The sequence below is a fragment of the Mastomys coucha genome, chromosome X (genome assembly GCF_008632895.1).
Source record: "Mastomys coucha isolate ucsf_1 chromosome X, UCSF_Mcou_1, whole genome shotgun sequence".
Lineage (NCBI taxonomy): Eukaryota > Metazoa > Chordata > Mammalia > Rodentia > Muridae > Mastomys > Mastomys coucha.
This window is the reverse complement of record NC_045030.1, coordinates 96,286,285-96,297,748: the sequence shown is the minus strand read 5'-3', so window position 1 is coordinate 96,297,748 and position 11,464 is coordinate 96,286,285.

The window sequence follows — 11,464 nt, the reverse complement described above, 5'->3', positions numbered from 1 at the left end:
TTTTACAGAATATTTAAATGAAAAGAACCCTGGATAATTTTAAGAAAAAGCTTTAAAATTATTTAAAGATTATGGGACATTTTAAATATAAAAGATATTTTATCATGATTTTATTAATATGTAATTTTAATAAATAGGTAAAAGTCTAAAACATTAGGTCCATAGCCATGAACATCAAATGCTAAACACCAGAGACTGGGTGTATTCTTATCTTGTAATGCAGCAAGACAATTGTCTAAGTAGTCTGGAGAAGGTCTTGCCTTACCCAAGGTTTATGAAATCTAACAGACCGATTTAATAATGAATATCTAACCTCCTTGTCTTTACTAAGTTTGTTAAGCTTTAGTTATTTTGATAAACTGAGTTGTTTTGGTAACTGTGATTTTCTTAATCGTATACTATGTACGGTGAGGAATATAAAGTTGCTAAGCTCCTATATTCATGACTTAAAATTTTTATTTTGGTAATAGAAGGAAGTTCACTTTAGAAATTACTATTTTTTATTATAAAATTATTATTAAAGATGATTAAGCTCTAATATGTTCAGAAGTATACTTGTAGTCATTCTAAGTACTAGTGTAATTAATTATATTTTAAAAAGTTTGGTTCATCCTCCTGTATATGTTTTCAAGGTTAAGCCTAAAGCAAGTAACTAAAGACAAGCAAAGTTTGATAAACTCAAATATACTTAATAGATAATGGTCCTCAAACTTGTCAGAGATCAGTTAAATATGGCATTTAAGGTGTTTAAACTTACTAATAGGTTATTTCTCTGCCACCACTGGGAAAATGAACCAATTTAAACCAAAGTAAAATATATTAAAGGCAGACTCTTTGGGAAGCTGCTCTTGGCCCTAAGGACCTAGGACAGGGAAGTCACCATGGGGAGTGGATTGGGAGAGAAAGAGAGAAAGGATACACCCAAAGGGAGAAAAGGAAGGGAATGAAAGGGGGAAGAGAGAGAGAGAGACCAGTGTCTAGATTATATAAGGAAGAACCTCTGAGGGTAGGGCAGCCCAGCCCCTAGGCTGGAAAGTTCAGGATTAGTGACAGGGTATGTCAAGTAGGAACTGAGGGATACTGGGAGAACCTGGAAGCCAGGCCTGCTTTGATATGTAAAATATGCACCTCAGTCCCTTGTCCTAGTTCTAAAACCAAACACTTAGTGTAACAGAGACCCCAAATCCTAGCAGTGACTTCCCAAAGTCTCCAAGAAGTTGATTTGGGCAAGATGATGATTCCACCTGAATTGTGGTAAAAGCTATCCACTGGGAAATACTGCCCTAAAGCCTTGACTGCCATGAGGACACAGCTCAAACTGTGGACAAGCAGGACACTGGAGAGTTGATTGTTTCACTTTGCCTAAAAAATGTAAGGCCAGTTCCCAATGTTCCTCCTCCATAGAAAAAAAAGACTCTCATCTTCTGGGCCTGGTGGCCAAAGACTAATGCTGCCCTGGTACCTTTACCCCCCAAACCACACCATGGAGACCACAGGAGACTGGGATGACCTTCTAGGTAATGACATTCACCTACAATCAACTGATTCAGGAGGCAAATTTGACCCATTAATTCCTTGCAGGTCAACAACATTCAAATGTCATTTTGTAAATGTCTGTTGCCATTGTTTTGGCTTCTGGGTGCAGAGAACAAAACCCTTGAAAAGTAACTCTACTATATAATCCCAGAACATGCTACTCGTGTCTCCATTGTAACACAGTTCACATTGTACTTTCATTGTTTTGAAAGACCCCCAGAACTGGGGAGTTCCTTACTCAAGTCTTGGGATGATGCGACCACCCAATAACTCACGAGAGACTGAACTTGCTGCAATTACATGAAGTTTATTTGGGATAGGCCGGTACCGGGGTCGATCTCGTGACCATGCTGGCCAGAGGAGTTTGACCCTGAACACAAGAAGTGAGGGGTATTTAAAGGGAAAAACCACAAACTGGGGGGGGGTGAGAGGGTTACCAAGGAAACATAACAAGAGGGCAGTGGAAAATTCTAAAGAGACCCAGCCCCTATTTCAGTCAGGGTCATAAGGAAAACGTCCTACACACTCATAATGCACAAGAATGTGGTCTGGTCAATGTTATTCACTTTATGGCTGATCATTCCCTAGAACTACCCAGATGGCTCATATCCTGCCTTTTGTTCTTGGACCTAACTAGGGGGAGCCTTTGTGACCAACAGGTTTCTGAAACTGGCTAGTCTACATTCCTGGCTGGTTACAGAGACCTTCTATGTCCTTTAAGTAAAGGTTATACAGTATACATACTTTTCTACTAATACATTTCCCTTTTCATTAGCATGCTTTTTCCCAAATTTCTAAATCTTCCAGTCTTTCAGTTTATTTACTGGCCCATCTCCATCTAGCCCATGAATATCATGAAAACAGCAACTGTTCTTATTTCCCCAGGTCTCTATCCCCTAGAATAGCATTCAAAACAAAGAACATACTTATGTCAAATGTTAGGTAAACTGACATAATTTCTTGTATTTCTTCTATATACAAGAAAGCTCAATCATTCAAATCATTTCCCAGAAAACAAATCTGAATTTTAAGATGGCAAAGTTGTTTTAATAAATATTTGTATAGTATTCAATAGACCTAGTGCAATAAGTATATCTAATTTGGGATAGAGTTCAGATTTAAAGGTAAAAAATTTTGTTTAACTCAAAAGCCATTTTATGTGTCTTGAAATAATATAATTCCTAACTTTAGCTGTGATTAAGAGCTCAGAAGCAAGTCCCTGGCAGCTCAGATAGAAACCTAGTCTAGGACAGGCCTTGATATGCTAATGAACAAACCCCAAGGTGGTATTGATATGCTAGTGAACCAACCCCAAGCTGTGAACTCTGATATAGTCAAGCTCATACACAACGAAATGATACAAAATTTGAAATATTGGGAACTGTCTCTGGGATTATACTGCAATCCTTCCAAGATCATATCCCAGATGTTTAATAAATACAATCATTTCCCACAATTTGTAAATACAATAAAGATATAAAAACCTAGGAGAGTTTATAGTAATTTGTGTGGTATTCAGTAGCACAAGTATAATAGTTATATCTAATTATACAAGGTTATGGAACACTACTGAGTCTAGGTGTATCTCAGGGGTGTCCCTGTATGGAGGCCTAGAGAGGCCATTGTGTGAAGCTGTGAAGGTAAAGCCTGGATTGCCTTAGAGACTTCAAGATGTTGGAGATGCCAGAGTTGTGGGATACCTGCCAACAAGACCCGCTAACAAAGAGTGGAACCAACCCAAGAGAAAGTGTGTTGCAGTCAACAAAGATGAAAGGAGTTGGAGATCTGAAGATGCTTTGCCATCAGACATGGAGATGCAGAGTTTGGAGTTTGCCCTGCTGGTTTTCAGTCTTGTCTTGGTCCAGTACTTCCTCACTGTGCTCCCTTTCCTCCCTCTTGGAATGGTAATGTAGATCCTGTGCCATTGTACGTTGGACATATATGTGATCTACTTTTCAGTTTTATTTTACAGGGAATTACACTGACAGTCCATAAATCTCAGAAGAGACATTGAACTTTTATTTTATTTTATTTTTTAATGTTTTTATTTTTTTATTAGATATCTTCTTTATTTACATGTCATATGATTTCTCCTTTCCCAGTTTCCCCTTCAAAAAAAAAAACCCAAATAACAACAACAAGAACAAACCCCTGTTCCCTCCCTCCTCCCCCTGATCGGCACCCCACCCTCTCCTGCTTACTGGCCCTGGTTGGTATTTAGAGAAAGGACCGAAGGAGCTGAAGGGTTTGCAGCCCCTTAGGACTAACAACAATATGAACTAACTAGTACCCTCAGAGCTCCCAGGGACGAAACCACCAATCAAGGAGTACATACACATGATGAGACTGATTGCTCTGGCAGCATGTGTATAGTAGAGGATGGCCAAGTCGGTCATCAATGGGAGGAGAGGCCCTTGGCCCTGTGAACTTTGGACTTTTAAAGTGTTGAGACCGTTATAGACTATGGGGACTTTTGAAATTGGACTGAATGTATTTCACAATAGGGTATGACTATTTTGCAAGACCATAGGGGTGAGGGAGTAGAATGTGGTGGTCTGAATGAAAATGGCTCCCAGAGACTCATAGGGAGTGGCATTATTGGAGGGGTGACCTTATTGAAATAGGTATGGCCTTGTCAGAGGAAGTATGACACTGGGGTGGGGTTGAGGTGGACTTTGAGGTTTCAGAAGCTCAAGCCAAGCCTAGTTGGCTTACTGTTTCTTTCTGCTGCCTGCTGATCCAGATGTAGAATTCCCAGCTACTTCTGTACCATGTCTGCTTGCATGTCACTATGCTTCCCATCCTGATAACAATGGACTAAATCTCTGAACTGTAAGTCAGGCCCAATTAAATATTTTCCGTTATAAGAGTTGCTTTGTTCATGGTGTCTCTTAACAGCAATAAAATCCTAACAAACACAGTTGGTCTCATCTCTGAGCAGTTGTTCCAGATTTCTAGTACACAACTTGGGACAGCTCTTATGTCTTATTGCCACAGAGGTAGAAGTATGTTTTTGTGGGTTTAAAAAAAACTTTTCTGTTATCATTGTGTGGCTACTCCCTCTACCAAAATGTAAATTTCATGAGATCAGTGGTCTTATGAAAGTGAGAAGACATAGTTGCTAAAAACCCAGTGGCTTTTGGAACCAAAATTCAAATTCATTTTCTACCATTGAATAGCTATTAACGTTTCTGTTGCTTGGCTTTTTTTTCCTGAAACTAATAATAATGTTCATATGTCATTGTGCTGGCTAGTTTTATGTTAAATGGACAGAAGCTACCTCATTGAGAAAACGCTTCTATAAGATCCAGATATAGAGAATTTTTAAATTAGTGAGTGATGGAGGAAGGCTTATCCATTGTGAATGATGCCAGTCTTGGGTTGGTGGTCCTAGGTTTTTTAAGAAACCAGCCTGAGCAAGCCATGGGTAGGAAGTCAATAAATTACACCCCTTTATGGCCTCTGCATCAGTTCCTGACTCCAGCTTCTTGCCCTGTTTGAGTTCTTGCCTTGGCTTCCTTCAATGATAAACAGTGATAAGGAAGTATAAGCCAAGTTAGTCCTTTCCTCACCAACTTGCTTTTTGGTCATGGTGTTTCATCACAGCAATAGAAACCCTGACTAAGACAGTAATAGAAAAAATAGAATTAGGATTAAACTAACAATGTACTATATTCTCAAACCTAGGAGACTGTCTATCATACTGTAATTTCCCAGTAGTGTTTGCTGGATGAATGTATTAGTAAATCCTTGATGTATCCTGATCTTTTCCTCTCATTATTATAATTTTTCTATTGTTTTCTTCCTTTAGAAAGACTTTTCCTGGTTATTATTATTGCCATTTGCTTACTTCTCTGAACTAAGTTGGCTTTTTCTAATGAATGCTCTTAAAAACTTAGATTTCTGTTTCCAAGCTCAATACAGCACCATGGTAATGTGTTGTCTTTACAGTGCTTGGTTTCTGACAGTAAGTAAAACCTTGGTGAGAGCAGAGTGTTATGTTTGTTGTATATACTATGGGAGATTCGCTGCCAGTGATGATGCTTAATGCACAATATTCATACAATAAATATTTTGACTATGTATACTGAAGGCTTTTGTTGCATTTTTCTTTTACAAATGCTGATTAAGAAACATGAAATCTCTTAGAATTCTAGGGAGTCACACTGCTTTTCAAATGCTAATTCAGAGTCAGGGCTATTCTTGCTTCTCTACTTTTTTTTTTTGGTCAGTTCACTGTTCAAGTATAGAGCAGAACTGTGCATTCAAAGATCCTGGTTTGCATTTATGATCCATTCCATGAAAGCATGTATTTATCAGCCATAGATTGGCTTCTCTTTTACTAATTTCTTATATTTTAATTGTATTTATTCTAGCACACCCTGTCTTGCTTACATATTTGTTAGCAATGACAATAATATTGTCCCTTATAGAGGTAAGATTTTATATTTCTAAGGCCTCAAATTAATCAGTACTTATAACATAGGTTAGAATTCATTGATAGCATATTTATAACCATTGTTTTATTTACTACATACTTCTGATAACTTGACAACTGAACATACACTGTATAGAAATATACCAAGTTTACTACAGGTAACTATCTTACTTATTGCTTCAGAAAGAACAAAAAGGTATTCAGTTTTTCCTTTCTTATTTCCTCTTTTCATTGCTAGCCTGGTTCTTTAGGCATGATAGAAAGACAGGGATGATTACAGTGGCAAACAGGGATAAGAGCTCTCTATTATGAAGCCTCTTATAGCAAAATGTCAAAAATTTATGCATAATTAATATTTGTTGTAAAGGTTGCCAACAGAGAAAAATTCTTTTTATAGATAAATATGTCAAATGGAAATGTTAAAATTGCAGTACTTAAAGCTTAAGTGTATATGGCCATTCTCATTTCTTATCTGCAATAATGAAAATTTCTAGAAATGTACCAAAACCCCCTTTACAGTAAAAGACATGTTTAGTTGGAGCATGTTCTGGGTATATGCCTGATACAGCTGTCTCCTGAGAGGCTCTGACAGTACCCAACTAATACAGAAGTAGAGGCTCACAGCCGTCCATTGCACTGGGCACAGGGTCCCCAATGAAGGAGCTAGAGAAAGGCCCTAAGGAGCTGAAGGGTTTACAGCCCCTTAGGACCAACAACAATATGAACTAACTAGTACCTTTAGAGCTCCAGCAGCCTGTGTATAGTAGAGGATGGCCAAGTTGGTCATCAATGGGAGGAGAGGCCCTTGGCCTTGTGAAGGTTTTATGCCCCAGTGTAGGGGAATGTCAGGGCCAGGAAGCAGGAGAGGGTGGGGAAACTGGGAAAGGAGATATCACATGACATGTAAATAAATAAAATACCTAATAAAAATTAATTAAATGATTTATATACTATTAATAACAATAATTAATTTAGTAATTTAATAAAATATTATACATAATATTTTATAGAATTTTTTGTATTAAATGCTGTCAAGGTTTGCACACTCAACATTGTTGTACATACTTCACATTTCCATTTATTTTCAGGCAATAGTTCCTAATTGTTCAACTGAAGTAATTATTATCATACTTACTTTTTTCAAAATTTCAATGTTAAATTTACTTATTTTTATTTTATTATTGAGTATTTGCTACATCTTCACCAGAATAAAGTTTCATATTGTAGTAAATTTAAAACAGCTCAATTATTAATGTTATATATGATTTTTGACAGAATGCAATGCAATGTATAAAATGAATTTTTATATAGGCAGAAATTTTCTTACTTATTAAATTAGTTCAAAAAGAAAAAATAAAAATAGAATGAATGCATAAAAAATAAACTATCAAGTCAAAAATGTAACAAAACAGAGGTTAAAAAATAACTTTGGGTTTATGACCAGAATAAGCCTCATGACAATATCTTAGGTCATTTATAAACTGTTCTCTCACTTTATAAGACATGATGCTTTAAAATCATGCAATTCTTAGTGATGTTGAAATTCCTTTATAAATGTTTAAGTATTTTTGCCAAAATGAGAAAAAGAAAAAACTTAATCAAAGAGCTTTATGAGGAAAACATTACTTCTCTGAAGTAATAAACTAAGGATGACACTGAAAATGAAAAGATGATCATAATCCCATGATCATGGATTTGTAAAATTAATATTGTGGAATTTACCATCCTTCCAAATTGATTTACAGATTTAATGCAATTCTAATCAAATTCCCCATCTCATTCTTCACAAAACACAGGAGGAAACACATCATAAAATTCCTATAGAATGAGAAAAGATCTCAGATAGCCAATGAAATCCTGAACAAAAAGCATAATACTGGATAGATTATAATTACAGACTTCAAGGCATATTATAGAGCTATAGTAATAAAAGAAGTATAGCACTGGCAAACCAAATCAAACAAAACATCATCATCATCAACAACAACAGCAGCAGCAACAACAACAAACTAGACATATAAACCAATAGAATAAAATACATGTGTGTATGTATGTCAAGGAAATGCTGGAAACAAACAAACAAACAAAGGTTGAATATAGCCTTATAAAACTTACCACAGCTCTGGGTAAGCAGGGCATCAGAAAAGAACGTCATTCCATAGTGTTCTATAAAACAGGACATTATCTCCTCTGCATAGAAAAACTACTGCAAGTGATGATGGGACATCCTTAAAAAAGAAGATAGGCCTTCAACTCAGATGATGGCTACCTTAAAAGACTCAAGATGCTGTAAGCTCTCTGGGGGAAGCCATCATACAAGAAACTGCAGCTGGCCACTGAAATGACTTGGATGTCTCCCCATCTCTCATTTAAAAGGTTATTTTCATACAATACGTTTGATAATTTTCTCTTCCTTAGTTCCTCCTAGTTTCTCCACACCTCCTTACCCATCTAACCTTATGTTCTCTCTCTGGAAAAAAAAACTGTAAAAGTAACTTTTATTTATCTGATATAATTGTCGTCTCTGTCTACTAACCTAGGTCTAGTCCTGGAATCTTCCAGCCTCCATTCAATTTTGTCTAAGCCTAGAATGTTTTCAGTCTCTGAGATTTACTGCTGAATTAGCTCATCCTTTCTTGTTCTTTCTGATCTCTGGCTAGCTGGTTCATCTCAGCTGTTCTGGCTCAAAACTCCTCTCCAAACTGACTGACTCAATCTGGCTTCTCTCTATTGGACTCTCCTGAATGTGGAGAGCGGTAGAGCTGGAGAGGCATTCGCCATGACAAGATGGCACCTACTTCTGCTGTCGACTCCTGGTAAACAACTGTTTGCGCATGTGCGTAGAGAACTGTTTGCACATGTGCATAGAGTGAAAAGACGCCAAGTCACGGCCCATCCCGGGGCATCACGTGGGGTGATGAGCAAACAGCCAATCATGGGCAGACACGCCGCGCTGTGGTGTATATAAGCAGTGCCGATTATTGGCTCGGTCCCTTTTCTCCTCTTCATGATGCAATAAATGCTTGCTGCAGAAGGATCCTAGTGTCCGTGTGTCTTCTTGCTGGCGAGACGACTGCGAGGGCAACACCTGAATTGCTCTGCTTGTCTTCATACTAACTTTGGCAATATGTTCTAATCTTCTTGCTCCTTCTCATTCTCTAGCTTGTTCTATCTTTACCTGTGTCTAGCTTGTTCTCTGTCTTTGTCTTTGTCTCCGTCTCTGTCTCTCTGCCTTTCTCCTGCAACCTGTCTCTGTACAACTAACTGTCCTTGTAACACTGTCTCCTCTCTTTTTCTCTACACTGCCCCTTGTAGCTTCTCTTTCCTCTCTGATCTCATGAAAGTTAGGCATATCCTATTCTGTCAAATATTTCTCTGATTGGTCAGTTTGTCTTCCATTCAATTAGGCATCATTTTCAAACATGAATGCTTCCTACTACAAACTAACTTTACCTTCATTGTTTGGGATTAAAGATGTGAACTAAGAGAGTCTGTATTCTAGCCAGAGGGATTAAAGGTATGTGCTAAGGGCTGAACCACACCACAACTAGAAACAGGATTTTTCAGTAAATAATACAGTCTTGGGGTTTGCAGTGTAGTCAAATAGCCTACAACAACAATTCCTAACACACACACACACACACACACACACACATACACACTCCAAACCAATAAGGCAAAAAATAGCCAAAACAAAATGAGATGGAACAAGTGACAACAAAAACCATAGAGTTCATGTTATTTGGGCATGAGGCCTACCATAGAGTGTGGTTGACATGCCTAGTAACACATCATTGGAGAAAACTGATTTTTTCCTTTTTCAGTGGGTGTCAATTGCAAAGCGAAGTGTAGCTGGTATCCAACTAGAAGCGTTAACTTACTGACTAGTTTTCATTGTGCTAACAGGTATTCTGCACGTTGTAGGAGGGGGAAAGGTAATCATTATAATATCACATAGCTACAAACTCTGTGACCTATAACAGCAACTAGGTTTTGATTGGATTTAAGGCCTGCTTCATGACAAAGGATCCATCCACACCTGATACTGTTAAAGTGGTGAAGACCCTGAGAGCAGATAGGTCATGGCTTAGAGGAAAACCCATTTCTATTATTCTGCTAAAAGAACATAACATTAAAATGACTTCTAATGTATGGTGCTATACCCATAAATTAGTACCTCATTCGAGCTTAATCAAAGAAGCCTCTTCTCTCAGTAAATGGGAATTAATCCAGGGACCTGCAACTGGAGAATGTGGAGAGAGTCGGAGAGTTTGGAGCACTTAGTATTAAATGAGATAGATATCTTTTTTAAATCCCTGCCCTCAAGCCTTGAGGATTTTTTTTTGGGGAGGGGGCGAGAACAGAGGTCCTTGTACTTACAGATAAAGAATGTTAAACACATAGGATTGTCTTCAAATGAAGAGATGTATAACCTGTTTTTGGCCCAGAAGGCTGAGAATGGAGGTGGTTAGGTAACCTTTATGTTATCTGCATGACCAGGCCACCTGTCTCCCTTAGGCTCCCACAGCAGTACTCGAAGATAGTTAATAGCCTATGTGAATTCTATGCTATCTGTATGCCCAGGGTCTCCCTGCCATAAACAGGACCAGGTGGTTAATACCTAATACCCTAGGTGACCTCTGTGCTATCTTTTCTTTCTTTCTTTCTTTTTTTTTTAGTGGAACTCACTCTTTAGACCAGGCTGGCCTCAAACTCAAAAATCCGCCTCTGCTTCCCAAGTGCTGGGATTAAAGGCATGCTCCACCACTACCTGGCCTCTGTGCTAGCTTTAAGATCAATACCACACAAGATTCTTCTGTAGGCCGTTAAGATGACATGTTTTTGTTTTTGTTTTTATTTTATTTTAATTTTTTTCTTTTTTTGGAGGGGAACCTGCAAAGGACATATTGTATGACATATAAATAAAGAAAACATCTAATAAAAAAAAAAGAAAAAGCCGGGCGATGGTGGTGCACGACTTTAATCCCAGCACTTGGGAGGCAGAGGCAGGAGGATTTCTGAGTGTGAGGCCAGCCTGGTCTACAGAGTGAGTTCCAGGGCTACACAGAGAAACCCTGTCTCGAAAACAAACAAACAAACAAAAAAAGTAAAGAAAAAAGAAGATGACATGTATAGCCTATCTGTAGAATCCATCTTCATGGAAGAAGTGATAGGAATTTTAAAGAGTTTCAATATAATTGTGCCTTATTGTTTATACCAGATTGTGTTACACTAAGAAATTTTTTTTCTAAATTATACTGTATTTATGCCAGTAAATATGTAAATATACTATAACTATATTTAAAATAAGCTGACCAGTGTCAGACTCTAGAACTTTGAACTAACATGGGCTACTGGGCTTTGTTAAACTTGACTTCTCTTTTGCCTTGTCTAGATCATTACACTGCTAGCCATGGCAATTGAAGAGAGCCCTCACAGGGATCTTGGAAGAGGAGGCAGAAGGATAGAAGACTCCAAGGAAATAGCATA